General features: G+C 38.2%; 1 protein-coding gene across 1 annotated transcript in view; it reads left to right on the forward strand.

The window, feature by feature from the left end:
* Positions 1 to 13441, forward strand: part of LOC123750242 (uncharacterized) — a 446055-nt gene that overhangs the window by 286709 nt on the left and 145905 nt on the right. The window lies entirely within an intron of this gene.

Here is a 13441-nt window from a genome sequence, read left to right on the forward strand (position 1 = left end):
TGTCAACTACATTTACAAAACCCTGTTCTTAAATGCAAATCCTTGTCTGAAAATCTTCTTGGACAGATGTAATAGGACCCATTATCACCACACCAGAAATAAATATCTCTTTGATATCCCCAGAGTTAAACTTAATCTGTGTAAACACTCTATGCAAATAAAGGGACCCAGTTTTTGGAACTCACTCCCTACTGAATTGAAAAGCTGTCCAACTTTTACACCATTCAAAATCAATACTAAAAAGTACCTAATTTCATCTTCATAGTTTTTCACTTTTTGCCTTAAAATTGCACTGTATCAATTGCTACCCAATCTCCCAACCTTTATGTTCCCAATTTGAACATCTCTACCATTGTGATCATTGCTGTTTTCTTATCTGTGCTGCCAATCTGTTGTATGGTGTTTATAAATCTTGTTTATCTGTATCTTTTGCTACCCAGTCTCCCAATCTTTATGTACCCAATCTGAACATCTTTACCATTGTGATCATTGCTGTCTTATATGTGCTGTCAATCTGCTGTTTGGTGTCTATTAACCTTGTTTAAATTACTAATCAAGCTGTCAATGTAATTAATCAGAGCTTTAATATAACAATGTGCTTTAATATACCTACTTATCTCTCTCATCTCATTTTTCTCTTGTAATGTATCTTTATCATTTATCAATTCTGATTGAAATTACCTACTTAAAATTATCTGCTAGATTAAGGACCTGCCCGAAACGCTGTGCGTACTAGTGGCTTTACAAGAATGTAAATACTGTACTATCCAATGTATTCTCACAAACCCAATGTACCTTCTTGTATATATATAAATAAATAAATAAATAAATAAATAAATAAATAAATAAATAATTAAATTTGCGTTTATTAACGAATTTATGTGAAATAAGCATAGTTCTGAGAGAGAGTTGCTCTGTCGATCAGTCTGTGCAGGGTTGGAGCTCGGCGATTATAAAAATACAAGTATCTTCGCTTTTTATTCAAATATCCCCATGGTAAAGTATTTAAAATGAAGCTTATATTTCTATCTTTCTTGAGACATAAAACTCTTAAGTTTATTAAGGAATCTGCATGAAATAACCATTGATCTGAAATGAATATTGCGGGTTTCCAGCTCTACGAGCTATTAAATATGCAACTTATATACAACAACAAATATCTTCGGTTTTACTTTAAATATTGTCCTTTAAAAGTTTTGTGATATACTGTAGATCCTGTTTCCAACATGGGCAACCATTTTGGAAACGCCACACAAGGGTTGACCCGATTGATACATGGGTCAGATTCCATTAAGGTTCAGGACCTAGATTCAGGAAGCTCTGTGTATTTCTTCGTAAGTGGGTTTGCTACGAAGGTTCCTAAGTGCGCCCTAAGAAGATGCTTAGGTGCGATTCAATAAGGTATACTTAGGAAGAAAATTGTTGGTTCACCTGCGTGCCGATAGAGGTCACTACTGTGTTTCGTTTGGCCAATCAGAGAGCAGCAACATTCTTCATATTGAAGATTTAGCGCTGGCTTATAGGAGCTCTACTGCCTCCTATTTACGTCTAATTTTCTTATAAAATTAGTATATTTCGAAGTAAAACAATGTTTTTTCAACTTCTACAGCCAGCATCGACATTGTAGTAAACAAATATGTTACATTTGTTGTTTACCTACGTAATTCTAAGAGATACTGTGTAGCTGTCCTTGTTGCTCGGAAGATGCGCTGACAATTATTGTATATATTTACTGAATTTACCCAAGGGCCACTAACTATCTAGTGGCCTCGAAGAGGACAGAAAGCCGGCGGCTTGTTAAAGGGCCCGCCAATTGTCTTAATGATATTTTTTAGCTGGAATTTGGCATTTACGGCTTCAGCGGGTAGGCGGTTCCATGGGTTTATAGCCCTCTTGGTGGAAAAAAAAACATCTGTTTTCAGTCCTATTTGAGAGAACATACTCTCCAACACTATATCTGTGATTGTCCTGTTATCAGTGACTTCATACCAAATCGTATGAGGTATTTTGAGCTCTGTAATTACTTCATACACTCAGGAATATTGGAAGATATTCTTGTGCTGCACCCAGATTTTGCCAGTGGAGGCTAATAGATCAGCATTAAGTATTTTGTTCTCTCCTAATTCCATGTATGACTGGCCATCCTGTGAGGTGAGGATGTTGGGTGAGCTTGTAGCTGGTTTTTGATCTACACTGTGTGGTCCTTTATACAGAATAGGGAAGCAGCACATTGCTATGTATACCTAAACATGTTTAAAAATACATTGTTTGAGAGGAGTTTTGTAGAAACTGGTAAGAGTAATTATAATATAATGTTTCCATGATTCAGTGCTTACCTCTTGTGAAAATTGCTTAGAGTTGTTTAGTCAGAGTTGATTTGTTTTTTGTATTGAAGCTGGTATTTTCTAAATTGATTCCATGTACAGTATGTCTAACCATCCTGTGAGATGGGAGTATTAGATAAACTTATAGCTAGTTTTTTATCTACACTGTGTAATATTCCATATAGAATAGGGTAGCAGCACATTGCTGTGTATACCTAATCTTCTTAATAAAAAAAATCAGTAATAAAGATTTTAAATTATAGTTTGTATTATTACAAATACAGTACTGTATTATCCTTATTAAATCATGTTGACCATGGATCATTAAGATCTCATGTTGATATGTAATACAAGTCATATTTCTTTTGAACTGCTAATCCATGCTAATCATTCATTAAATTGTGCATTATGTCTCAATTTTTCACTTCCTTGGATATACTGTACAGTACAAAAAGATAGGATAAAAATAAACCAGTAATATTTCTTTCATTATATTTTTCATTTAAATAACTGCATCAATATTTTTACAGCTGACAGGATTTGTTTTACCATACAGGTGCATTATTTGTTAAAAAAAATTTGGTTTATTGTTACACACAATGGTGCTACATAGCCTTCCCAGCTTGGTGCCTTCTTTTAATACTTACTGATTAAAAAATAAATAATAAATACATTTTATTCAGGAAAAGTACATACAGTTGATTTACAAACATAATGTTGGATTTATAGACAGAGCTAGTACATACAATACCTAAAGCCACTAATACTCATAGCATTTCGGGCAAGGTGTGGGGGAAAAAACACAGACTAAAACTTAGTAATCGGGATTAGGTATAAATTGTGTTGAAAGAAGGAATAAAAAATACAAAAAGGGGGGTTAGCATAGCATAACTCAGCAATTGCACATGTTGGTGAACAGCATTGTTTAAAAAATAGCAAGACATGGGTTGACATTTAGGAGGTAAGTTAGGTTACATGGAGTTAATTAGGCAGTACTTGGTTTAACTCTTAAACTGGTTGAGAGAGGTACAGCCTTTGACATGATTCGGGAGGTCATTCCACATTCTGGGTCCCTTGATTTGTAGAGCACTTCAAGTTTGGTTACACACAGCCAAATTGAGTAACAGGAAGAGGTCTTGGACACAAATTTGTTCCATGCTAAATGTAGAGGAATCAGCTGAGTATTCCTCAAATAAAATAAGTTGCCTCAGCTTATAAGGTAAATAAAATAAGCATTTCTCAAATAAGTAGCTGCCTCACCTCACTGCCTTACTGCTACATAGCCTTCCCGGCATGGTGCCTTCTTTTGATAATTACTTGTTCCACACCCAAATTGTATAACAGGAAGAGGTTTTGGACCCCTACTTCCCTCTCTCTTTTTTAATAATCTACAGTATATAGTCATAATTATAGCTTTAAGTATTCAATGAATAAAGTTTGTGACATTTTTACCCTTCTCCTTACCTAATATCATTTGTGCAGCATATTTTTATTTTATGTTTCACCCAGATTTAATTTCAAAATAAAACCAAACTAAATAAATTAGAAATGGGTATGTATACCTAAGGTACACCCTTACTACTAGGTGAACAGGGGCATTTGGTGATAGTAAATGATCCCATCAGGCAGGGCTCATCACCGTCTCTCATATTTCATGTTCACCAGTGTTTATTTACTTAATAACTACTGGTATAATATCTTGCTATTATAAAACTAATTCTACTATCATCAAACACATATTTACTTCAAGTTTCAAGCAGAGAATGCATATATAACTAACACGAAGGACTCCTCTTCACTAGATTCACCAGCTATAATATTTTGGTCATGTTCCAATATCATAAATCGATCCCAGTGTTATGTAGTAGAGAAAAAATGACTTATATCCAGTTTACGTAAAGCTACGAGTGGTCGAAACCACACTTAATTCCCGGAATGAACTTACGAAGGTTTTTCCACTTAGGGTAGCTCTTTGAATACGGACCTAGCCGCCACGAAGGCGCTAAGAAGGAATTCGTTCTTAGCTAAGAGGAAAAACCTTCGTAAGTACCTTCCTGAATGCGGCCCCTGAACACATCCACTATGGGAGAGCTGTTTCCTTCAAAAAGTATAATCGTGTGACATTATGTTTAAAGAAACAATTCCAAGTACATTCTTTGATTAAAAAACATGAGAATAAATACAAGTGTTAATTTTAAATGACTAGATATAAACAAAATTAAGAGGTTGGAAAAATGATATGTGGAACCAGACCAAAACATTGGAACGCTCAGGCAATGAGAGAGTAAACAACCGCCGCCATTTTAGCAGGCCGGTGATGTCCAGCACGAGCATTAAGGGAAAACCTTGACACAAACTGCACTTATCATAAAGAAGAAGCACCACCATTGACCGCCAAGTGCTCACATCAAGTCTAACTCTAAGAAACAACACTCAAGCCTTGACGCTTCTCCCAACATCCGGGGGAGAAAACCTTCACACAAACTGCACCTGTCATAAAGAAGATGAAGACTCACCAGTGTCCACAGTGTCCGAAGGTATTCACCGGTGCTTCACATGTGAAGACTCACATGTTAGTGCATTCAGGAGAGAAACCTCATGAGTGTCCAGAGTGTGGGAAGAAATTCAGTCAGCTTGGAAATATGAAGACTCACATGTTAGTGCATTCAGGAGAGAAACCTCATGAGTGTCCAGAGTGTGGAAAGAGATTTATTCGTCTTGGAGATATGAAGACTCACATGCTTGTGCATTCAGGAGAGAAACTTCATGAGTGTCCAGGGTGTGGAAAGAGATTTAGTCGTCTTGGAGATATGAAGTCTCACATGTTAGTGCATGTGGATCAGAGACCTTTTCAATGTGCCGAGTGTGGCAAAAAATTTAGAGAACGTGGAGCTATAATAAGGCACATGTTAGTGCATTCAGGTGTTAAACCTCATGAGTGTCCAGAGTGTGGGAAGAGATTTATTCGTCTTGGAGATATGAAGTCTCACATGTTAGTGCATTCAGGAGACAAACCTCATGAGTGTTCAGTGTGTGGAAAGAGATTTAGTCGTCTTGGAGATATGAAGTCTCACATGTTAGTGCATTCAGGTGACAAACCACATGAGTGTCCAGTGTGTGGGAAGAGATTCAATCGGCGTGGACATATGAAGTCTCACATGTTAGTGCATTCAGGTGACAAACTTCATGAGTGTCCAGAGTGTGGGAGGAGATTCAGTCAGTGTGGACATATGAAGAGGCACAAGATGGTGCATGTGGATGAGAGATCTCTTCAATGTGCTGAGTGTGGCAAAAAATTTAGATTACGTGGAACCATAATAAGGCACATGTTAGTGCATTCAGGTGACAAACCTCACGAATGTCCAGAGTGTGGGAAGAGATTCAGTCGTCTTGGCAATATGAAGAGGCACAAGATGATACATGCAGATAATAGGCTAAACACTTTGAGTGTGAAAGATAATTAAGAGAATGTTGAAGGATAATGACGCATATAATGGTATATTAACATACTGTACTTTTAATCTAACAGTGTGCTATCACAATGTCAGTTGGATGTTCTTCAGGGGTAATTATATTTTGTTTGAGAAACACAATGAAAGGTAAAGATCTGAAGAAATTTTATTATATTTTTTTTTATGAAAGTTAGATGACCAAGCAAGAACTGGAGAAGCTGTCACTAGGAAAACTCAAAATTGCTTATAAATATAGAAATATCTCTTTAATTTAGCAAAGGTAAAACAAAGCTTTAAATGTTTTTCTTCATATAGTTATGTAAATAATGTGCTTCCTTTTTTTGCTTCCTGTGGAAATTTATTTAAAATGTAATATACTCTGTAGCTAAGTTATGGACATTTTTGTTGTAATATTATTTAGCATAGGAGTTGGTGAAGAAGACAATCTGAGATGTACTTAAGGTGACACCATTTGATTGGTAAGGAAATGTATATTAATCAAGGAATTTTCTCATCAGATTCATATGCAAACTGATGTCCATTTTTTATTTTTTGTTTAGGCCTATTTATGAGTTCTACTCCTGATTATAAATATTTCACCGAAGAGTATATTGAAGGCCGATTGGCATATATAGCTGTCAGTCAAGTTAATATGAAATTTAAATTTATATTACTCTAGAAATTTATCACTCTAAATTTACCAGAAATTTATTTTCTGATCAGGGGAAGGAAGACATCAAGTCATGGGGGCGTAATTTTTATTGACATGATAAATAATTCTGCAGAAGTAAAACAGGCTTTTAAATAGGACTTAACAAATGTATAACATAGCCGTGGCTAACTCAAAGTACACGAAGCATCTTAAATTGTACACCCGTAGTAAAAACGTAATCTTATAGCCTAGTAACAAACTCTGCAGAAACCTAATGTCCTAATGTCTAGAATTAGCAGTGAGGCGAATGTAACAAATCTAATTCTAAGTATAATAGGACACCAAAGTGAACAACATAACATAAGGGAAACCCTAGCTGGAGAATAATCAGGCGGCAGAAAATACATAGTGACTGGGGAAGCCTGATATGTATTTGGAGAAGAAATTAACCCCAGGCCAGAGGCCGAGCCGCCAAGGAAGGAATTACCTGACAAGGTAGGGCTTACTATAGTAGAATGGCTGTAAAGTCAAAGTAGTAGCTGCGGACAGCGGAACACTTGGGACGGGCGCTGCACCCCCACCCCGCAGGCCAGCAGGCAGGACCCCCCCCCCCCCCCGAAGGGCGAGTGCCCGCTGGCCGCGAGGGAAACCTCAGGGTGGCAGAGCAACTACGCTACCAAACTAGGAAGGAAGGAGGACAGACTGGAGGAGCTCGCACGTCGCCTCTACTTATGCCCCCTGGCCCTGGCCCGTGGGCGATGATCGGTGAAGGTGGGGGGCAGGGCGGCTGTAGCAGCCGCGGCAGGGTCGGCCTCGGTGGTTCCCATGCCCAGAAGGCTTGTGACATGAGAGGGCCCCCGAGCCTGCGCCTGTAGCGTCGTCCAATCGTCGGCCGAAAAAGGTGGAGGCTGCGACGCTGTGCCACCCGCCGCTTTGCCGGCAGGGGCCTCTGGGAAGTGTGGTCGCCGTCCACATCAGAGCCGCCCGAGGAGGCCCCCAAGGAGGGGGAGGCGAAGCGGGCGGGTTTCGTCCTGGCCCAGGCCGGCTGCGTCCTCACACCACCGTGCTGTTGTCCTCGCACGACGTCGCCCGAGCCCTCTTCCGTGTTGCAGTTGCTGCGTGATCCGGCTTCTCGCCACTGCGGAAAATGAAAAAAGTAAGCATCGGCAGGTCTAACGGGGGAAAAAAAAAACAGGCAGGGAGACCCAGCTGCCGCACCAGCAACCGTCACATACACAAGTAGACAAAAGCAAGGTAAAGTTAAGTGTCCATAGTGATTGAGAATACCGGACATAGCCAATGCTATCGTAATAAAAGCCAATGTAATAAAATCTGAGCAGTTAAAATAGATTAAGAGAGTAATATTCATGTATAGATTGAACAGTATTATTCATGGTATAGTTTGGTTATAATAAGACCGTATTATTCATTGTATAGTTTGTTTATATTAAGACAGTATTATTCGTGGTATAGTTTGGAAGAATTCAAACAATAATAATCTCAAAAGTGAAAAGCAAAATTATTTGAGTATCCCACTAGAAATGTACACTGCTTTAACACTGCAACAGTGTTATTAAGTAAATACCGGGCATAACTGAAGCTGGACTATGTAACAAATTAATCTTAGAAACTTAAATAATATAAATAACATAGCGAGGCCAAAACAGTAAGAAAGGCAGGAGGCTTAAGCAGTGCTAGAAAACAGAGAATAAATAGCGGAGTAAATACAAGACAAACTGAAACTGAACAAGTAAATAGCTTAAGACCGTATTATAATATACTTGTATTTAAGCTGAACAAATAAAAGATATAATATACTTGTATTTAAGCTGAACAAATAAAAGAGTAAACAGTGATAATCATGGATAATTTGGGTAGATTAAAGCAGGACTATACAAGGTATAGGATGGTTAGGTTGAACAGTAATATATGCATGGAATAGTTTGGATAGATTAAAACTGTAATGTTCATGGGATAGATTGGTTAATTAAACAGTACTTATTCATGGAATAGATGGTCTAGAGTAAAACAATAATAGTCTCAAAAGTGAAAACAAAATTATTTGCATATCCCACGGTAATGGACACTGCCTTAACGCTGCAACAGGAATAGTAAGTAAATACAAGGCATAACTGAAAGCTGAACAGAGTAATAAATTAATTTAGGGAACTTAAATAAATGATAACATGGCGTAGCTCACCCAAACCGACAGACCGCTCTACGGCATGCGCCTACCCTGGAGGAGTAGAACAGAACAGTGAGAACGGGAGGGGAATATTATATTCTAATAATAGAATAAGACCGTAATATAATGTACTTGCATATAAGCTGAACAAATAAAAGAAACAGTGGTAATCATAGGAAGATTTGGTAGCTTAAAGCGGGATTAATCAAGGGATAGGATGGTAGGTTAAACAGTAACGTGCACGGTATGGTTTGGATAGCGTAAAACTGTAATGTTCAAGGGATGGAATGGTTATTAAAACAGTACTAATCAAGGGAGAATGGCTAGCCTAGCAATAATATTCTCAAAAGTGAAAGAAAATTAGTTGAGTATCCCACAGCAATCCCAGCAAACATTTTCATGTTTTTAAAACATCCTAAAAACGACATTTCATTGTTTTCAGCACGTTTATAATTACGTTTAGAAAAGGTTTTTTGAGAACTTTTATATACGACCTTAGAACGTAAATAATTAACATTTCTAAAAACTTTTTTATAATCTTTTAATTACCTACATTAAAACGTTTAGGATAAATTAGGGTATAATAATTTTTTAATTCATATCTGAAATAGAAAGGGAGAGAAAGAAAGAAGACATATCTGAGAAAGAAATGGACATCCTATATATGTATGTGTAAATTACAAATAAATAGGGTACAAAAAGAGAATTAAAATATTATATTTTTTTAATTAAGAATGAGTAATACAACAAAATATATGTAATAGCTCGAAATATATAGACTATATCTATAACAGAATATAAAAGTAAAAATTTAAAAATCTATAAAAATCTATGTATGGAATATGTGAACACAATAGATTTTATGATCAAGCAGCCTGTGATTCATGTCATGCTGAGATCAGTCTGACGTTACAAGCAGTTATTGTTACTTAAAACTAAAACAAGTAAAATTTTCCGAGTATACATATAACACTATAGTTTTTCTATGACTAATAATAAAAATCTATTAATCAAAAGTTTAGGACTAATTAACTAAAAATAAAAATCTACAAGTGAATGTAAACACAGTCAAGTATAATATTCATGTAGAAAGAGAAAGAAAAAGAGAGAGAAGGAAAGAAAGAGAAAGAAGGAAAGAAAGAGAAAGAAAGAAAGGGAGAAAGAGAGAAAGAAAGAAAAGAAAAAACAGTCATGTATAATATTCATATTAGCACCATGCAATATAACTTAGATTAAGTAAAAATCTCAGACATTTTTAAATCAAATGAAATATGAGAGCCAGAGAGAGAGACCCAGAGCCAGAGAGAGAGTGCCACAGAGCCAGAGAGAGAGAGAGTCAGAGCCAGAGAGAGAGTCAGAGCCAGAGAGAGAGCCAGAGAGAGAGAGAGAGAGAGAGCCAGAGAGAGCGAGAAAGCCAGAGAGAGCGAGAGAGCCAGAGAGAGAGAGAGAGCCAGAGAGAGAGAGAGAGCCAGAGAGAGAGAGAGAGAGAGAGAGAGAGAGAGAGACAGAGACAGAGACAGAGCCAGAGAGAGAGAGAGAGAGCAAGAGAGAGAGAGCAAGAGAGAAAGAGAGAGCCAGAGAGAGAGAGAGAGAGAGCTAGAGAGAGAGAGAGAGAGAGAGAGAGCCAGAGCCAGAGAGAGAGAGAGCCAGAGCCAGAGAGAGAGAGAGAGAGAGAGAGAGCCAGAGAGAGAGAGAGAGAGAGCCAGAGAGAGAGAGAGAGAGAGCCAGAGAGAGAGAGAGAGCCAGAGAGAGAGAGAGAGAGACAGAGAGAGACAGAGAGAGCCAGAGAGAGAGAGAGAGAGAGCCAGAGAGAGAGAGAGAGAGAGAGCCAGAGAGAGAGAGAGAGAGAGCCAGAGAGAGAGAGAGCCAGAGAGAGAGAGCCAGAGAGAGCGAGAGCCAGAGAGAGCGAGAGAGCCAGAGAGAGAGAGAGAGAGAGAGAGAGAGAGAGAGAGAGAGAGAGAGAGAGAGAGAGAGAGAGAGAGAGCCAGAGCCAGAGCCAGAGAGAGAGAGAGAGAGCCAGAGCCAGAGAGAGAGAGGGAGAGCCAGAGAGAAAGAGAGAGCCAGAGAGAGAGAGAGAGAGAGAGCCAGAGCCAGAGAGAGAGAGAGAAAGAGAGCCAGAGCCAGAGAGAGAGAGAGAGAGCCAGAGCCAGAGAGAGAGAGGGAGAGCCAGAGAGAAAGAGAGAGCCAGAGAGAGAGAGAGAGAGAGAGCCAGAGCCAGAGAGAGAGAGAGAGAGAGAGCCAGAGCCAGAGAGAGAGAGAGCCAGAGCCAGAGAGAGAGAGAGCCAGGAAGAGAGAGAGAGAGAGCCAGAGAGAGAGAGAGAGAGAGAGAGAGAGAGAGAGAGAGAGAGAGAGAGAGAGAGAGAGAGAGAGAGAGAGAGAGAGAGAGAGAGAGAGAGAGCCAGAGAGAGAGCCAGAGAGAGAGCAAGAGAGCCAGAGAGAGAGAGAGAGAGAGAGAGAGAGAGAGAGAGAGACAGACAGACAGAGACAGAAAGACACACACACAACAAAAGAGGAGACAGAACAAAATTAAGGCAAGGAGAGAGAAGACAGAACAGAAACAACAGAGAGAGGAGAGAAATGAGAAATCATTGAAGAGAAGGGGAAGAGAAACACAAGATAAGAAAAAGATACAAGAAAAATATACAAGATAAAAATGACATAAATGAATACCACAAATATAAAAAGTAAAGGAAGAGAGAAGCTAGAAGAGACAGGAAACGAGAGGTGTTAGAAGAGAGGAGGAAAGGAGAGATTAAAAGACAAGAAAAACAGGAGAGAAACGTAAAAGAAATAAAAAAAAGGGACATTTGTGAGGAGAGAAAATAAAGAGACCAGAGAAGACCATATATCAAGAGTGTGAGGATAAAGACTTATATATTTTCTTAGTAGACATCCTCTGGCTCTTGTTGCCCCTCTTGTATACGAATTGTACTTGCAAGTTTTCCCTGAAATGGCCCACTGCCTTTTGACGAAAGGCAGTGGAGTTTCTGACGGGGGAAGGAAGAGACAATTGCGCATCGCGTCCCGCAGGCGTGGTGCGGCCAGCCTGGGTGGCATAAAAGGCGCGGGAAGTCAGGTCCCGCTCTCACTCCCTCTCCCGACCAGGTCCAAGATTCACGAAGCGGCTCCACGCTCAGCACCACGCCTCATCGACACGTGGGCCAGTACCCTTATTTATTTATTTATTTATTTATTTATGCATATACAAGAATGTACATAAGGAATGTGAGGATACAATTATGGTAATTACAGTCTTGTAAAGCCACTAGCACGCGCAGCGTTTCGGGCAGGTCCTTAATCTAAGAAAATTTTAAGGAGGTAAATACTTGCAAAATTTATAGACAAAAAAATGATAACAGATTACATGGAATGAAAAAAAAAAAAAAAAGATGAGAGAAAATTATAGGTACAGTATATTAAAGCACATAGGTAGCTATGATTGATTGCAATGACAGCTTAAAATGGTAGTTGACAACAAATTGGTAGGCACAATACAGCAGAAACAATATAAGATTGATTGCAATGACAGCTTGAATGGTAGTTGATAAAAATTGGTAGTCACAATACAGCATATGGCTAGCACATAAAAGAAGACAGCAATGAACACAATGATAAGGTTGTTTGATATTACATAAAAATTAGGAGATTGGGTACCACTAGGTACAGAGCAAATTTAAAGCTCAGTGTAGGAAACTAAATAGATGAAGTTAGGTACTTTTTGGTTTTGCTTTTAAATAAGGCAAAAGTTTTACAGTTTTTCAATTCACTAGGGAGTGAGTTCCATAGACTAGGTCCCTTAATTTGCATAGAGTGTTTACACAGATTAAGTTTGACCCTGGGGATATCAAAGAGATATTTATTTCTGGTGTGGTGATAATGGGTCCTATTACATCTGTCCAGGGAGAGTTTAAGAGCATGGTTTGCATTTAAGAACAGGGTTTTGTAAATGTAGTTGACACAAGAGAATGTGTGGAGGGAGTTAATATTTAGCAAGTTTAGAGATTTAAACAAGGGAGCTGAGTGTTGTCTGAAAGCAGAGTTAGTTAAAACTTTTGCCTTATTTAAAAGCAAAACCAAAAAGTACCTAACTTCATCTTCTTAGTTTCCTACACTGAGCTTTAAATTTGCTCTGTACCTAGTGTTACCCAATCTCCTAATTTTTATGTAATTTCAAACAACCTTATCATTGTGTTCATTGCTGTCTTCTTTTATGTGCTAGCCATATGCTGTATTGTGACTACCAATTTTTGTCAATTACCATTCAAGCTGTCATTGCAACCAATCTTATATTGTTTCTGCTGTATTATGCCTACCAATTTTTTTGTCAACTACCATTCAAGCTGTCATTGCAATCAATCTTAGCTACCTATGTGCTTTAATATACTGTACCTACAATTTTCTCTCATCTTTTTTTCATTTCATGTAATCTGTTATCATTTTTTGTCTATAATTTTGCAAGTATTTACCTCCTTAAAATTTTCTTAGATTAAGGACCTGCCCGAAACGCTGCGCGTGCTAGTGGCTTTACAAGACTGTAATTACCATATTTGTATCCTCACATTCCTTATGTACATTCTTGTATATGCATAAATAAATAAATAAATAAATAAATAAATAAAATAAATATTATTCTGATAGCAGATTTTTGCTGTGTGATGATGGGCTTAAGGTGGTTTGCAGTGGTAGACCCCCATGCACAGATACCATAATTAAGATAGGGGTAGATTAGTGCATAATATAGTGAGAGGAGAGCAGAGTTAGGAACATAATATCTGATTTTGGAGAGTATACCAACTGTCTTAGAGACTTTCTTAGTTATGTGTTGAAT

The sequence above is a fragment of the Procambarus clarkii genome, chromosome 35, assembly GCF_040958095.1.
Source record: "Procambarus clarkii isolate CNS0578487 chromosome 35, FALCON_Pclarkii_2.0, whole genome shotgun sequence".
Classification (NCBI taxonomy): domain Eukaryota; kingdom Metazoa; phylum Arthropoda; class Malacostraca; order Decapoda; family Cambaridae; genus Procambarus; species Procambarus clarkii.